General features: G+C 43.1%; 1 protein-coding gene and 1 pseudogene across 1 annotated transcript in view; one reads left to right on the top strand and one right to left on the bottom strand.

Annotated features, from left to right (window-relative positions):
* nalf1b (NALCN channel auxiliary factor 1b) overlaps positions 1-18,150 on the top strand; it is a 101,168-nt gene that overhangs the window by 14,429 nt on the left and 68,589 nt on the right. The gene's annotated exons all lie outside the window — the stretch shown is intronic.
* Positions 3,680-5,337, bottom strand: LOC146616073 (uncharacterized; annotated as a pseudogene).

The raw sequence follows: 18,150 nt of genomic DNA on the forward strand, positions 1-18,150 counted from the left end.
ACTAAATAATTTAGTGAAGGACCGTGGAAGGCTAAAAATGATATACACATAATTATCACAATGCTGCTTTATTTAGGATCGAGGAAAATCACATTTTTGGTGTCAGCTGAATATGGATATAATAGACAGATAAATACTGTTTTATTCAGTCTGATACATGTGTATGTGATTCCCTACAGCTGGACAGTATCCAAACTGACTGCAGCTTTTTGTCACCTCCCCCAGGCTGCAGTCACAGGCTCATTCTCTCTCCAGACAAGAATTCATCTTTAATGATCCAACTTTCTGTCCATGCATGGATAGCATACTAGTTTACCCTTATTTTTTGAGGTAGCACATAACCTATGAGGAAAAAAAAACAACCTTAACCACCTATCTTTATCCTATCTTTAGCTTCCTTTAGATTATACCCAAAAGATAAACCCAAACATAACAATTTGAAGGTTGGTAGATATACATGTATGGGCATTTTGTCAAACTACTGACTTGTATCAGATTATCTACATATAACTGGAAGAGGTGATCACGAAATCATTCTAACAAGATGCCAGAAAAAGTGTTAATGGGGTTGTCTTCCAAAACACTCGAAAGCTTTTGTCCTCCCAAAGTGCATCAGTAAGCGGAACATGGAAGTAGCTAAGGTCTATTCCCTCAGCTGAAATGACACTGAAATTGACCGTTATGGTTACTGTCACAGTGAAAGCAACAAAAAGAAAGCAGGATAGTGATTTTCACATATAAGGTCACACAGGAAGCGTAATCCCTAATCCTATAAGGATGCCTTATAAGTGCAGCCACTCAACGATCTGTATTTGGCCTGCATACGTTTAGCCATATTTTTAAAGTCCTGCATTCAAATAGCTTACATTCTCCTTAGACTATCAACCATTTACATGTAAGGATTGGACCTAAATTACTGTTACGATCTTATTTTAATTATTGACAGATAAGTAGTATTGCTGTAAACTGACTGGTACTCAAATAAGGCTTTTCTACTTATTCATACACACATTCTTAAAAGGGCTTTTTTCCTATACTTAAGCACCTTGTCTAACATTTATATACACATAGATGCATTAGGGGCAACGTAAGGCTCAAGGATCTTTGAGCATGTGGATTGGAATAGCTGGGGTTTGAACCTGCTGAACTCGTGCAAGTTTAGCTTATTGATGGTGACTGACTGACACATTTTCTTACTATACAGCAGCCAAAGGAGCGTAATGAAATAAGAGCATGGAGTGTATTATATGCAACAGGGTACCCGCAATGAGGAGCAAAACTTTTTTCTTGCAAGTTCTTGAATGTGGGTCATCAGTGTGTTTGCACTACTTTAAGCAAAGTCCTTTCTCACCTTTCTAAACTGCTAAAGTTTTAAGCATTCTCAAGTACATAGCTTAGTATTGTTGTGGTGTTCACCTTTACATTATATCAGCCTATAGACGTAAGCAGGACTTACTTTAAATTGCATGTAGCTTGGAAAGACTTGGAGCTGGTGTTACCTCTCTATATTGGAAGTAAGCCTGCAGAAATAAAAGGTGGGTAAGTGATAGGAAGGTGTAGCTGTAGCAAGGAGTTAGGATTGAGGATTATGTCCTCCTGATGTTTTAAGCACGTAATGCCTGACACAAAAAATGCAATACAAAGAAATTGAGAATTTGTCCATAATTGCTAATGTTGAGTTCAACATGCAAATTAGAGCAGGTTATGTGCTTGTGTGTGTAACGTTTCCACAAGCAGTGGGACTGTGTGTGCACAAGCGAAGGGGTCTGTCTGCTTCATTGCATCATTGAGATTCTTGAAAATGAAAAGTAGTCAGTTTAAGCAGACGTTAGAGCTGCCTATTTAATCGGAGGTTAGAAATGGGACTGACATTTTTTGTTCTATTTGTACATCGTTCTGTTCTTATATTGTCAACTGACTGAATTTTGACTGAATGCTACAGCCAGCCTGGCGGTTAATGGTTAATGGTGGGTTTACAGCTACAGACGCCAGAAGTGGAAAACAGACAGTTCTCCTTCCGAAGCACTCTACTCTCTGTTCCTATCCGCTCTCATTGGAGGAGCAAATACTTCCTCCTAGCTAAACAAACGGTTGAGGCTCTTCATATTATTTACCTGATCTGATCTGAGACAATAGGCCAAAGCCTCAAAACAGAACCCAGAGCAGGTAGAGATTCCAGTTTCCACTCAGATTACTTGAATTGAGATACATTAAAAGGGTGTTATGGACTTCTTCATTTGTTGCCTATCTGAACTGCCTGAAGTGCAATTAAACTACATCTGTATTGGACAAGTGGGGTCCAAGATAAGAGAGGAGAAGAAGAAAAAATAAACTCATGGCAGCAATAGTAAAGTGAGCTGAGAAATCTACAGTCTGAGCAGAGAGACAGAAAGCAGTCACAGTTCCCAGACTCTGGTGACATTCTCACATTACTGACTCATCACCATCATCAGTAGCTCACAGCATGTCCTGATTCAGAGACAGCATAGCAGAAACAGTGAAGGAGGATAGATACATGTACATGCAGTCTAATGTGTATAAAATTGCACTGTAGTGTGCGTGTAGCAGATGTGAAATGGTCGACTGCGTTGTGACAACAGACACGGAATGTTCACAATTCGTACATTATATCTCAGCTACATGCGCACACAGTATGAGCACGCATGTAATGTAGCACAACCGACAAAACATGCATGGGAGAGAGGCTCACAGCCAGCAGGTGACAGAAGCAAATGTAAGAGGGTTGGACATGGAGACTGTCACGGTCTGGCTGGCAGACCGTGGGGATGTGGGGAAAGGAGGACCCAGGCGCGGTGCTCTATGTATAAACAGTGTGTTTATTTACAGAGTGGAACAAAAACAACAATAAATCCCCGTGTTCTCCCAGACTCCCGTGTCGTGTCTCTGCGTGAATAGTTCGTGTCTCTGTGCTCTCCGCTCCCGTGTCAGCACCCCCCGGTGCTCGCTGCTCTTCGTGCCTTCCACGCTCCTCGTGGAGTCTCAAGGAAATGATCCCGCGTCGGTGGGAGCTCCAACTCTCTCCTAAGTAGCTCCCCCGACGAGGCCTGATCAGCAGCAGGTGTGTGACTTCGGGTGTGGCCAGTCCTTCCGCAGGGCCACACCCCTCAGGCCTGCAGGTGGCTGAGCTCCATCCTCCAAGCATACCCGCAGACACACACACACACACACACACACACACACACACACACACACACACACACACACACACACTCACATCTACAAGCATGGAGAAGAGCAGCAGCAACACCAAAATACATATAATAATAATAATATAATTCATAACTGCTCAGGGATCCTGGGTTGCTCAGACCCAGGACCCTGACAGTACCCCCCCTCTAAGGGTCGGCTCCCGACGACTCCAAAACCAAAACAAAAAACAGCACAACCAACCCAGGGCGGGCGGCTGGGGGAACCAGGACGGAGGGCCAGAACCAAAACAAGCAAAAACAACAAAACAACAAACCGACCCAGTCCACAGTCTCAGAGTCAGACCGCGCATCCCGCAGCGGTGCAAAAAGAAAACGAAAAGACGCCACAAACAGTCACAGGCGGCCCATCAACACAACAAGAGAGTTCAGGGGGCCTACCTCGAGCCCAACGGCGGTGACGTAGCAGCTCCGGCGGACGGCCCCGGGTCCGGCAGCAGCAGCAAAACAGTTCAGGGGGCCTGCCACGGGTCCGGTGGCGGCGGCGCTGCTCCTCCGGCGGCCTGCCACGGGTCCGGTGGCGGCGGAACGGTTCTGGTGGCCTGCCACGGGTCCGGTGGCGGCGGCGCTGTTCCTCCGGCGGCCTGCCACAGGTCCGGTGGCGGCGGAACGGTTCTGGTGGCCTGCCACGGGTCCGATGGCAACGTCGCTGCTCCGGTGAGCAACAGCGAGGCGTGGCACCAGGTCCATGACGCGCCGATCGCTGACGTGGACGCACCGGACGTGGACGGCGAGGAGGCCGCGCTAGACGTGGAGGTCCCTCCGGTCCGCTGACCTCCGGCCGAGCGGGACCCTCCTCGGCCGGCAGCGAGAGCTCCTCCTCGGCTCGCAGTGAGAGCTCCACCTCCGCTCGCAGCGAGAGCTCCTCCTCCGGCTCGCTGAGCTCCTCAGCTGGCAGAGCGGGCTCCTCCGGCTCGCCGAGCTCCTGCTCGGGCATGCTGAGCTCCACAGCTGGCGATGCGGGCTCCTCCGGCTCACTGAGCTCCTGCTCGGGCATGCTGAGCTCCTCAGCTGGCAGAGCGGGCTCCTCCGGCTCACTGAGCTCCTGCTCGGGCATGCTGAGCTCCTCCGGCTCGCCGAGCTCCTGCTCGGGCATGCTGAGCTCCACAGCTGGCGATGCGGGCTCCTCCGGCTCACTGAGCTCCTGCTCGGGCATGCCGAGCTCCTCCGGCTCGCTGAGCTCCTCAGCAGGCGGTGCGGGCTCCTCCGGCTCGCTGAGCTCCTGCTCGGGCATGCTGAGCTCCTCAGCTGGCGGTGCGGGCTCCTCCGGCTCGCTGAGCTCCTGCTGCTGCTGGACGAAGTCTGTGGTTTCCCAAGCTTGCACTACCCCCCGGGCCTTATGCAGGGTGCAAAGGCAGGCGGAAATTCCCTTGAGCTGGCCGAGGTAGGGGTTTCCCTCCAGGATTGCCTCGATGGCGTTTAACCCCACCACTCTTGCCCTTGTGTTGGTGGTGTGAGTTACCCAGTCCATCAGGCGTTGGACGCGGGTGAGGTCGCTCTCTCCGGACAAGGCCGCTGGAGTGGGCAGTGGAATGGAGGCTGCTGCTGGTGGAGAAGATGGCTGAGGGATGACTGCATGCGGATGAGATGACGACAGCGCCACAACCGCAGATGGTGAAGCAGCGAGTGGTGTGAAGACCTCTGACCGAGGTGATGTTACCTGCGCTGTCAGCTTGTCCACTGCAGACACAAACACAGATGGTGAGGGAAATGGAAAATTGTCCGTACTACTCACCACAGCCGGCTCTTGAGATGACCGTGGATGTGGCTGCGGTGAGGAACGCTGGCGGCGCGAACGTCGTTTCCGTGTAGACGTCGGGGCCGGCGTCTCAGGCTGTGAATCCACCAGCTGTCCGGGCCGGTGAGCAGCCTGAGGAGGAGAGTGGAGGTGGAGGGTGGAAAGTAAGAAGTCCAAGACGACAGGATTAAGGTCGTCAACCAGCCAGGGAAATCTAAGAAGCGTCTCCTGCAGCCGCCTCTCCACGGCGCGACGCAAACCTTCCGCGGGCTTCTCCCACCATAACTCACAGAGTCTGTAAACCCTGTCCATAACCTCCCTCCTGAGCCTCTCCTCAGAGACCGCTGGGTCCATGCGTGGCGGGATCATTCTGTCACGGTCTGGCTGGCAGACCGTGGGGATGTGGGGAAAGGAGGACCCAGGCGCGGTGCTCTATGTATAAACAGTGTGTTTATTTACAGAGTGGAACAAAAACAACAATAAATCCCCGTGTTCTCCCAGACTCCCGTGTCGTGTCTCTGCGTGAATAGTTCGTGTCTCTGTGCTCTCCGCTCCCGTGTCAGCACCCCCCGGTGCTCGCTGCTCTTCGTGCCTTCCACGCTCCTCGTGGAGTCTCAAGGAAATGATCCCGCGTCGGTGGGAGCTCCAACTCTCTCCTAAGTAGCTCCCCCGACGAGGCCTGATCAGCAGCAGGTGTGTGACTTCGGGTGTGGCCAGTCCTTCCGCAGGGCCACACCCCTCAGGCCTGCAGGTGGCTGAGCTCCATCCTCAAAGCATACCCGCAGACACACACACACACACACACACACACACACACACACACACACACACACACACACACACACACACTCACATCTACAAGCATGGAGAAGAGCAGCAGCAACACCAAAATACATATAATAATAATAATATAATTCATAACTGCTCAGGGATCCTGGGTTGCTCAGACCCAGGACCCTGACAGAGACAGAATGACAAATGAACGGTTAGATTAGAGGAAACACCAATGATGTGTGCAGCTTGATGGGATTGTGTCAGACATCCCTGACATCCCCTGACATACTGTATTTTCCCTGGGTTTTTGTACAAACAATTGATTTGAGCACCTAGTCCCCCATAATCCTTTCCATTTTAATCAGACCAGCATTTCTCTCACTGAATGAGTGTGTTTGCAATTGTGGAGTGTGTTTGCATTAGGGCGTAGTGGCACAGTGGGATGCTGTGCAGTAATTGTTTTCAGAGTCACTGAATGAAAATAGCTTTAGAGGTGAAATTTGAAATGAACTTTCCTTACTTTGAAGAGTTCGGTTGAAGATCGATACTGACCTCAGGACTGTCTGATGAGTAGGAAGCTGCAGCTTGATGATCATTCGCTTATTTTAGTAGTCACATGCGGAAGCAGCGTGTGGGAACCAGCTGTGTTGTGTTACGGGATTACTCCACACTAGAAAATAAAAAGTTGGGAAAACTCAAACTATCAAATCAGCAGGAAAATTTCATCATTTATGACTTGATTGTTGACTTTACAGGAATTCTGGCAACTAACTTGAATTTTCTTGTCCATCTGTTTACATTATTGTTTTGACAGTAACAATAACATTTTTGGTTTGGCACAGAGTTTTAAACTAGACTACATTCCTAAAGCAACACTCCCATTCATCTCGGACCAGCAGTGAGAGTACACGAGCTTGTGACCAGTGTTGGGGTCGTTACTCCAACACTTTTTGTGAGAATAAGCAAAGCAAATAAAGCTAAAAATAGACATAAATTAAAATGGGCCAAAGTGAAGCAATCACTCTCCTTTCCTATCAAACAGCATTGTTAAAAAGCTCTGCTTTTTGTAGTCATAGGAAACTGTAGTTGTTTCTATTTCATGGGCTTGTTTGTGTCCTGCAAACAATTACTTAAGCTGGGTAAGATGAGAGTCCAGCAGTGTTTTCCGAGTGGTTTTTATTGTGGATAAACGTCTGGTCATTCAGGTTAAGCTGATGGGAGACCGGGTTGTTTCAGACTCTATGGAAACTAGCTAGCAAGTAAAGCAGCTTCAGTGATTCATCAATGTAACGGATGAGTTTCTGCTTGCTAACCAACTTGGCCAATATGTGTGATGTAGAGACGATGGAATGTAAAAAATTGTTTTAATAACTCCTTTAGTACATTAGTGAGGAAAGCTCTGATGATGGAGCTCTTACTGTGTGCGATCTAATAAAACTTGAAGTTGACCAGGTGCAAGCTCAGCCAGCACTTTCAGATTAGCATCTATGAGAAATGACTTGGTTGAATGAATGTAATAAGTTTAACCAGCTATTCTGCCAACACTCCACCTTCATTTCTCATTAATAGTTTTAATTATTAATAATTATTTTAATATAAATTAAAAGAAATTGAGATACAGGTGTTTCTGAACCCATGAAGAATTATTTTTATTGGATATGTGGTCCTCACAGGACAGCCATTATGCACATATGGTTTATAGAATATGATACCGGACATTAAATAGAATATAAAGTATTTAAAATGAGCTTAAATTTGAATATATACAGCAGTAATATTAATCAATTTAATGTTGATGGAGAACATTTTTCTGCAGAATAAATATTTTTACTTTTGATCTAGTAATACAGTTTTGTTTGTAATGAGGTTTTTCATAGTGTTTTATTGCTTCTTTTCCCAAGGTTTGAAAATTCCTCCACCACTTGACATTGTCAAGTAATAGTGAGCAATTCTTAGTAAAATGCTACATGTTTATTTAAATGTGGAAGTAAAATTGTCGTAGGCATTTCAGGAAAGAGTGCAGAAAGGTGAAGATGTCTATGTAGAGTGCAGACATGCAGCACAAATGAGATGTTTTAAATTGGGAGTCGGGTGTAATTGTCTCTACCTGCCTTTTTATACAAGTTACCAAGCACCACTCTATTACACGTTACTCGTCATTACATTTCTTAAAAGTAATGCAGCACTACAGAAGAAAGTAATGCATAATAAAGTAATATATTAAACACATTCTTACTTTCACACTACACCGTGATATGATGTCAACGTGATCGCCATACTATTTCTGCTGTAGAAACTTGTACAGGTAGCTTTCTCTTAGCACTCTGTCTGTTTAAATGCTTGCAAAGAGCCAATTTTTTGTGATGGCAGTATAATGCAGTTATTTCTTTTGTGAATGCAAGTTGCGCTTTGTCATTGCCCTTTTGTGCAATGAAAAGAAACCTAATGTCCATATCGCCACGCCTCAAAAGTTATAGACTGCTTCACCACTGTCCTCCTCCCTGCACAGAAAAATGGACTGATTGTAGCACAAGTGTCTGCCTGTCGTGCAAACAGAAGAACCTTTGTAACATAAATGACAACATACTTACATACATACAATATAGAGTAACATGTTATATTGCTCTATATTACTCTAGAGCACATTTTACCCAACACTGCTTGTGACCCACACCCATGAGGTTGTGGTTGTGTTTCTTCATAGGTACTAACTGTGGATCTTTATTTCATGTGTTAGGGAAACGTGCTAACGCCTACAGTGTGGAAATATGTTAACCTTTCAAGGATGTTTATGTAGCTGTATATAGATATAAGGAATGCTGAATAAAAAATGAAGAGGACACAGCTGTAAGTTAGCTGAAACAAAATGTATTTCTATAGCGCAGTGGTTAACACATTTGCCTAAGAAGTGAAATATCCCTGATTTGCAACTGGGAGGAAACACAAAGCCAGTTTTGCAGGTTAGTGTTCAACTTTACTCAGTAGGATTTTTTTAAAGCTAGTAATACATGCCATTACAGCTAGAATTTTATTGTTAAACTCACAGAAATATTGTAATTAGCTAAAGTTTTGAGTTTTCTCATCTTAATTATTCATATTTCCTCAAATCTAGATTATGTTTGTTGTTTTTAACTTTGCAACTTTGCTTTAACATATTTACTATTGATGGAAAACTTGAAAAGCGAAACACTTTAATTTTCCTAGTTTGCAACTTATTCCTATTCTATATCATACCCTGTCAGCTGATTGTTTCGCCATTTTACTTGTTTGAAATATCTACACAGCTGGTTTTATTCTTCAAATTCCAAAAAACAAACAAAAAATATCCAAAATGTCACAGCTTAAATATAGGATTTTTTTCCCCTTGAATAAAAAAAATCTATTAACTAAAGAGTAGCCAATGATAAAATAGCTTGTAGTCAAAGTAAAACGTTTCTAGACATTAACAGCGGGTAGGGGGTCACTGATGCAGCTGTTATTGCTTGTGGAATAAAGAAAAGGATGCTTTGATCTAAATGTTTTCCAGGTGGGTTTGAAAAGCCTCCAAAACAGCATTTAGACCATATTACACTAAACGCCTCCATTAAAACTGATGCAAATGAGTTTGTGTTGCCCTCTGAACAGCCCTCATTGTGAAGCCTAAGAGGCTGATTATTCACATCATTACTCCAGTGGCACCTAGCAACCACCTCGCCACCGAGGAGCCTTTTATGTTGCGTGACAAAAGCTTGAACGCAAGTATGTCAGACCTAAGTTTGGTGGTCCGATTGAGGATTCAGTAAGTGGGCTGAAACTGATCTCCTCCTCCCCACACTTCCTCTGGTTTGACAGAGTGGTTTTGGATGGAGCATGGAAGTGCAGGGAGAGAGGAGTTATTGATGGTTACAGGCAGAACATGGAAAAGGAACAAAGCAAGACAGAAGAGGGATGGAGTGGAGCTTGACCTGATGATGAGGGGTCGTATCAGCACATCTTCGAAAAGCTTTTTTCACCTGCTGTATGTGTATGTGGATGAAGCAGATGGTGGAACAGTTATGGGGGTGGGGGTCGGGGGTGAACATCGACTGAAGTTCCCCGTCTTTACCTAACATCTGTTTGTGCATTTGTGCCCAACCCACACCCGCCATTTCTCGACTGCAACCGTGTCACCCTCTCTTCACCTTTTTACTCTACCGTTGCTGTTATGCTTTATTTTTCTTCAGCTTCTCTTTTTTCCTACTTTGGCTGCATGTTTTAGACCATGATGTCTTTTTTGTTGTATTGTATTTTTACAGTGGCACTGACAGCTCTTCAGTGACTCTGTAAATTATTTATTCATCACTGACTTTTCTAAGGATTGTAGGAGGAAGTTCAACACTTCTATACCTCACTTTTCGTATTTGTGTTGCAGACCAAGGTTATACATGCAGGCAGCTCACTGGCTAAACATTTCCCATGTAAAGCATGCTAGTGCATCCAAACTAAAACACACAAAGTTAGGAAGAAGCATATTTTCAGGTATTCCTTTGGCTCTTTAAGTAGCTGAAACCGTTCTAGGAATTCAGAAATCACTTGAAGACAAGGATGCCGTTGTGGTTAGAGGGTAAATTGACTGTAGGTGTGAATGGTCGGCCATTGATTCATTCATTATGTGTCCAGCATGTAGCTTTCTTCTTCTTCTTGCCCTATGACAGGTGAAATAAACTCCATTCACAACTGCAAATCAGGACTACTGAAGTGGAAAAAAGAAGTTTGATTTTCAAGACAAACATTGATTATAAGAAACAAAAGAGGTTTTGTTTTCTCTTTCCTGTCCATCAAAAGCAGTAACTCCTAGAAAATGTCAGCTTTATTCTCACTACTGATTTTTTTCCTCTGACTGCTATGCAGAATCTTGGTTTATGTGATATCAATAATGAGCTTTGAACTAGAATTTAAACGTTATCGATGTTCAAATGACAGTTGTGATGCTCAGAGAAGTGCAGAAATATAAGGCTAAATTTAGAGAAACCTAAGCTCTTTCACTGTGCTTAGATGCTAAAGCAGAGTAAAAAAAATCACTGGGGAGATCTCTGCTTTGGAAACAGGCATCATTATCTTTAATCTTCCTTTATACCGCAGAGCGTTTTCTTTTCAGCAACAAAAATCACAGACAATGCAATAAAAGAATTAAACATTACATATCGAACATAGTTGATGCTTTTTTTTCTTTGACTATTCATGTCTGGTCTTAAGCTATTAAGGAAATTGAAGCATACATATGAAGACATATCAGAAATGCACATTTTTGGTGAGCTTGATGAGTCGAAATTCATGTTCCATAAACCAAAGTCTCGTCTTTTTTGCACATAGCCTCATGTCCTGAATCTGACAGAGCACAGCTGAGACTGCAGTTGAGGATTTAGCTGGTAGGGATGAGGTTTCCTTAAAATTAAGCTATTTATAGTGACCAGACTGGCACTTTTTGTGTGTGTTAGCTTTATTCTAACCTGGAGGGCATGCATGTGTTTTGGTGAAGATATCGAAGTTCCACTGTAATCTTATATAGTCTGACCTCTACACTGACATTTTGTTCTCCACACTGTCAACCCCCCTCCCCCCACTACATTTCCTTTATACATTTATTCCATTCATCTTTCCATTTTTATCAAGGTGGTTACCATCACACAAATGCTCACATTTTTCACCCCCCACCCCTCTTCTCTCCGTATCTTGCTCCATGTAGCCCTAATCCTCCTATGCAGGCTCTTAGTTGGATAAAGCTGTCTTCCATCCTTTCTCTTTATGGCAGGATTTACAGCAGTACCCCCTTCACATCCCCCCTTTTAGCGCTCTTATGGTAGCTTCCACTGTTGCCAGGTCATGCTCTTCGGAGAGCATAAAATCCAGTTGCATAGCAGAAAGAAATCCTGCTATATTTCATCCATTATTCCATCCATCCATTCGCTACCGCTTTTCCTTTTCAGGGTCGCGGGGGGCGCTGGAGCCAATCCCAGCTGTCGTAGGGCGAGAAGCGGGGTACACCCTGGACAGGTCACCAGTCTGTCACAGGGCTAACACACAAGGACAGACAACCATTCATACTCACATTCACACCTAGTGACAATTTGGATTTTCCAATTAACCTATCCCCACAAACTATATTTCATATAACTACTATATGAAAAGGTTAATTATAATTCTAGTTGGTTAAAAAGACAACAAAATTAATGTTGAGTGTTTGAAAGATGGGAATGGAAAGAATTTGTGGCACACTGGTGTTTCCGTGACTTGGACCAGACATATAGTATACTCTACAATACAGCAGACTCAACCACATCATCGTCTTTAGAGTTTTCTTTTTTGGATATGGACAAAAAAACATATAAAAACATAAAGCTTTTTTTTTTTTGATTTTCTGAATGTCTTTATTTCAGGCTTTAATGACTTGTTTATTTTTGAGCTTTTTGGGGTTCAGTTTGTAAGACAAATTTTATGAGACTACATGTGTATGTGTCTGTGACTGTGAGTGAGCGAAAAAGTGAGAATGAGGGCAACTTTCATAAACTGTCTTATTGATTTTCAATTTTAAGGTAGGGGTATGGTTCAGGGTGGAATAGATTGGGAGGTGGAGTCGTTGGAAAAAAAAGAAGAAGAGATGAGGTGGAAAGTAAATAAGAGGTGGGTACCAGATTGTCAACAGAATAATACAGATGATGTTTGAGACAACACTGTTCTCCCACAGAAAACAACCTCATGGGTCATTAGTGCAAAGCTGTTAGGCTTTATAGCCTAAAGCTACAATATAAAGTCAAGCAATCTCTAGCAGCCATGTGAATATGTGAAAGTGGAAGTTGCTGTTTTTACCTTTAAATGGGGCAGAAGATGGCACCCTGGTGATCTAGAAAGCGGAACTTTGCAAACCATTTATTGTCTTTTTTAATGCAAGCTATGATCTTTTATTAACTCTCACAAGGTGGCTTTTGCACCTAATAAACAACGATCGACCCAAAAGTTAAAAATAGTCTCAGATGAGACTTCTGGCTGAAAGAAATGTGTGTATGTGCCTTTACCATCTAAAATAGCCTCCCCTATACGAGGACCAGCCATGACGTTAAACTGATCATCTCATTAAAATGCAGTTTTCTGGGGTGGCTGTGCCCTAGAAGGTAGAAGGTGTCTAAGAACTGGAATGATCGTGGTTCGGTGGTTCCCTACTACCGCAACCAATTGCATACACAACATACACACACACAAAAAAAACTGCAACTCGTGCAGAGCTGCTGCACTGGTGTGTGAGATGGATAAATAAGAATTTTGGCTTACTGTTGATCATAAATTAAAGGCATGTCTTTTGTTATTTGTGCACAGAGCTTTTGTGAAGTCTATGGCACAGACTTTTAGTAATAAACGTGTAAGTTCTGGGTTTAGTCACGATCACTCGGCAAGTGACTTTTGGGCAGTAAAATTTATGTCATCCTCGTCTGTTTTTTAGAGGTTAGTCTAATATGGACCACAGATAAAATAGCTGTACTTTGTGTAAATCAATAAACAAATAGTGAACTCACTGACATGTTCTTGACATATGTAAACAAACCAGTTTGCGCTCATTTGCGCTTTTGTGACCTTGATCTGATAAATGGATGGACATGGTTGGCAACAAAACTCAGGTGGGCTGTGGTATTTAAACGACGCTCAGTTGGTACTGAGAGACCCAGAGTGTGCCAGGTAAATATCCCCCACTGCATTACACATCCATCAGGCAGGATGGATCCATGTTTTCATTTTGTTTACGCCAAATTCTAAAGCTTGCATCTGCATGTCGCAGCAGAGATGAATGAATGAGTCTCATCAAACCATCTTGTACAATTTTGGTGAGCTGTAGCCTCAGTTCCTCTGCTGATGTATCCCATGTGCTTCAAGGATTGATGTCTTGTGCATTCAGAGATCTTCTTTTGTATGCCACTGTAACAAGTTAGTTGCTTTTTTATCAGCTCAAAGCAGTCTGGGAATTCTCATCTGACAGATGTGGGCGATCGTGGCTCAAGAGTTGGGAGTTTGCCTTGTAATCGGAAGGTTGCCAGTTCGAGCCCCGGCTCGGACAGTCAAACTAGTGGAGAGTTGGTAGACAAAAGGGTAATGGCCTTGACTTTACACCCTCCCCTCATCACAAGTGTGATGCTTTCAGTCAAACGTGCAGATATTAGCAGCACAACTCTAAATGATGGTGACTGATTAGGAAGGGATGATGAGCTTCAAATGATTGACGCAGAACTATTTCTGATGGAATAATCTTTCTTTGTCTTCATCAGGCCAATCTTCACCTCTTCTAGCTCACCATACCATCATCTCTCTGTCCCCGCATGCTGTATCAACTCAGCCACTTCTGTATTTTTCTTTTAGGAATCCAGTAATCTATACTTTCCAACCAAAAACATAGATCAAACGCTATTAATAATAGTCTTCATATTCCTTTTGTTTAAAAAAAGGCTGTAAAATAATGCTATTTAGTGTGTCAACCTCGTGACAAAAGAAACATCATTTTCTTTTCCGACACACAAAGATAGCGCTGTATAGAAGTTGTTGTTGTGACAGACCTGACAAACAGCACTGAGCTGCTGTTTTTCAGCAGCGGGGATTCCCTCCGCCATAATTACACGCTTCTATATCTCTTTATGAAACCTCTTCACCTGTGCAGTGCTCTTCCCCCCCCTCCCCCGGATTAAAACTAGCATGTTAAGCAGCAAAGCTTCGAAGTAATGTTTTAAACAACAGTTGCTGAATCTGAATATGTACTGACTGCATATCTAAGATTGATGTAGCCCCTGTGACTTCCACTCCCCCATCTTTCTGAAGCACTGGGATTAGCATTTTGGCCATCGCCGTTTTGATTTTTTTAAAAGGTGACGTGACCATATTTGGATTTGGAAAGCCATCAGCGAATGCTAGCGCTAGCTGCTTGAGCCACATGTTTTCAATCATGCATTGAAATCTGAACCTCTGTTTCTACGCTACTTTTGCACTTGACCCCGCAACAGAAGCATCAATAGAAAGAAGAAAATCGCAGGTGGAGAGGCTAGATGAGGCTTGTACTCGTGAAACTTAAACCCCATTTATGTTTGTTTGTTGACATGTGACTCGGGCACGTGCGTTGTGTGCCCTGTGCATGTCTCTATGTGTGTTGTGTTTCTGTGTGTTCTGGGAGCTCGGTAAAAATCACGGCTCTAATCTGTCTGCTAGGATTCTGTGTGTGGGTGACATTAAAGTTCTCATTAGCACTGTAACTCAGCACCAGTGTCACTGTGAAGACACCAACGACACATCCACGGTGTGTGTGTGTGTGTGTGTGTGTGTGCGTGTATGTGTGTTTGTGAGAGAGAGGGAGAGAGAGTGTAAAAGCTTAACAGTTTGAATGATTTCTCGCACCCATTCTCTCATTTTCTTTTCTTAGTCATTGTCAATGTGCTGTTGATCTCATCACGGAGGCAAAATTAGATAAAACAGAGCACGAGTACTTTGTTAAACAGAACGGACTATTAAAAACTTTCACCAAGTGAGAGGAAGCACATCTTGCTGCACCGAATTCTCAATAAATCAACTAAGTTCTCTTTATAGCCATATATAATGTGGCTCATGCTGAAGTAAGGCTGGATGGATGATAACAAGGAGGTGGAAAGAAGGAATAGTACGGGAGAAGGAAGAGAGGTTGCTATGGTAACAGGAAATGGGTTGGAAAAGACTATGAGATGTTTAGATAATTTTACTGAGTGGACATCACATTAAAGTGGCCAGAGGACACAGCAAGTTGTGGGGCTGCTGTTGTAATCACATATGGTTTGAAGTGCTGCGTAAATTTCTTCTCATCACCCGGATATTAGCGTTGCTATTTCTATACTCATCCCTTAACCCTCCTCTGCATGCTGTTTAAATAAGCACTCTGCGCTAAGTTTGTGTTATTTGTCGCAGCAAGCACATTAAGCCACATAACCAGAGAGAGTGAAAGAAGTGGGTCAGGGGGGGATATGGGTGTCTGCACTCAGGCCGGTTCTGTCTGATTTCACACATCCCAGCTAATCATCCCCTAACACTTAGCATCCTCACTTCATCTAGCATACTGACAGAAACGAGCTACACTACAAGTTGTTCTGTAGGAGAGGATAATGCCAGAGAAGAAAGAAGAGTGCTCACACTCTCTGAATGTCTGATTTCATATGGAGTGCTCACAAGACAGTCCAGAATGAATGTGGCCCTACAGAGCTGTGACCCAAAAATGTAACGTCCATTTGTTTCGGATAGAAGAGCAAAGGAGCAGCTGCAGGAAATTTCTAGCAGCATCCACCTGATAGCAGCCACAGTCACAGATGCTCATTTTACTCACATGTAAGTTTACATTTTGTTTCACTCCTAACATCTGTCGAAGTTATCTTTGGCCAGCCAGTCAGCATGCATCAGCAGTATGCAGCATTTTGTGAGCAACGTTATTATTGTAAGTAATGCATACATTAGATGCAGTGATGTAAATTTAAGCTTTTCTGTTTATAAGCAGATGTAAATAATTTCATTTAACTTGATTGATTTCTATTAATTCAAAGAAAAGCTTCGAAAATGGCTGAATCATAGCCAGTTTCAGTACTTTAATTTAAAGCAAGCAAAAGGGTTTTTTTTAATATAGAAATAATTTCTGTGTGCAGAAATGAAATCCTATGGAGGATATTGTGCTCTTCAAATCACCCTTTATGCTACTGTACTAGTAACCAACATTACCACGCAAATCAGGTATTGCCATTTTGCCATTAACAACTGTATTAATAACTAACATAAAGCACATCTTGTGGTTGAGGACAGTTTTCTCTGCTTTTTGTCTTGAAAGGGGCAGATTTGGTGAAAAAAGACAGAAAAACTGAAAGCTTGGAAAGGAGTGGAGAGAGTGATAACAGATCCATCAGACTTGTCTCTCGTGTCCTTGGTGACGCAGGTCTGCAGTTTTTCTGCAGCAGGAACAACAGCGAGTGAGCGACAGAAACAGATAGAGAGAATACATTTCGAGGGTCAGGGGCTGAGACAAACACTGTGGCTCAGGGAGCGAACGTTCGGCACCTGCAGTGGGACTTAGCTGCTGAAGTAGTTTTTCTTTTCTGGAGGAAATGGGGTCTCTCATTTATATTATGCAGCATGCTAGCTGCAGTGGTAGCACTGCTGCTGCAAAGTGCAAAGTTAAAAACTCGCAGCTTAACATTTGTTTCATTATAAAACAAGAGCTTGACTTGGTATAAGTTTTAGATTTAAGTTTTAGAGTTTCAAAGAGTTTCAGCTGAGATCAAAGGATGATATTGAAACCAGTCAATAATTATGGAAAAGGAGTGAAGACTTTATGGCTACATAAAAGACACGTTGGCCATTCTGTGAAACAGACAGATCTTGTCGAGTAGCAGGTAGTTATAAAATGCTTATTGATATGAAATAATGTTCTCCTGTTGTAGTCGTAAATGAGGGAGCTGACAGGTTTACTCAGTCATGCAGAGCTAATATGACGGCAGCCGCAGTGTTTATATTACTGTTCCCACTTGCTGAGCAGTGCTCTTGTCACAGCAGCGTGTTACACTTAAGCTTTACCATTTAAGTTAAGCGTGCACACACTCACATTTACTGACAACGCCATTTCCTGTACCTTACAATAAAATCTAACGAAACTTGGTAAATTTGCCTCGGCACATTTACTGCACAACTGAGCTTAAATGACCTTATTTATGAAAACAGAATCTTTGGGATTTCTACAATAACATATTTAATGAAGGCGTACTTAATGTGTTCCTCAAAGATGATGTTTTATACAAGAAGCGTGTCATGATATTACCATACAAAGAAAAATGCTTTCGATAAAAGAGTTCATTAAATCCCTGCTTTTTCTATGGCTTTTTGAATTTTTAACCAGCAATTTTTAAGCGAATCCAGTCACAGTGGGTCTATAAATGGACCCCCGAAAAACGTTTGCTTAATTAATAAACGTTAATGCAGTCAAGACGGGAACACTTAATCCCACAATACAAGAGCATTTGGTTGAACGTTCACTATGGCTGGTATCAGCTTCATCAATATTTCATGCAGAAAATGTAGTAAAATTGTAAATGGTCTTTCTGTGCTTTAGCAAATCTGATCTTTGAAGAAGTAAAACATTTTATTCTTATTCCCCCACCACTTTACTATTACAAGCAGACACGCAGAGAGAGAACTAGCTTCTAAATTTCCTGTCGTTGATGGATAAATCCAGTGGGTAAAGTGGGAAATGGACATGATCTAAGTCACTAGTAACAAGCATTATTTCTCCTGTTGTGTCAGATTAACATCCTAAGAAAATATTTGATCAAGTAAGATCAGTGTAAGTTCGGGAAGAAAACAACCATCCTAATTTCCAGCTTACACCAGGTCTGAGTTTTTCATTATCTGCCCAACAGA

This window comes from Diplotaxodon limnothrissa, linkage group LG16 (genome assembly GCF_057381915.1).
Source record: "Diplotaxodon limnothrissa isolate DT_005_m linkage group LG16, D_limnothrissa_male_GT1.1, whole genome shotgun sequence".
Classification (NCBI taxonomy): Eukaryota; Metazoa; Chordata; class Actinopteri; order Cichliformes; family Cichlidae; genus Diplotaxodon; species Diplotaxodon limnothrissa.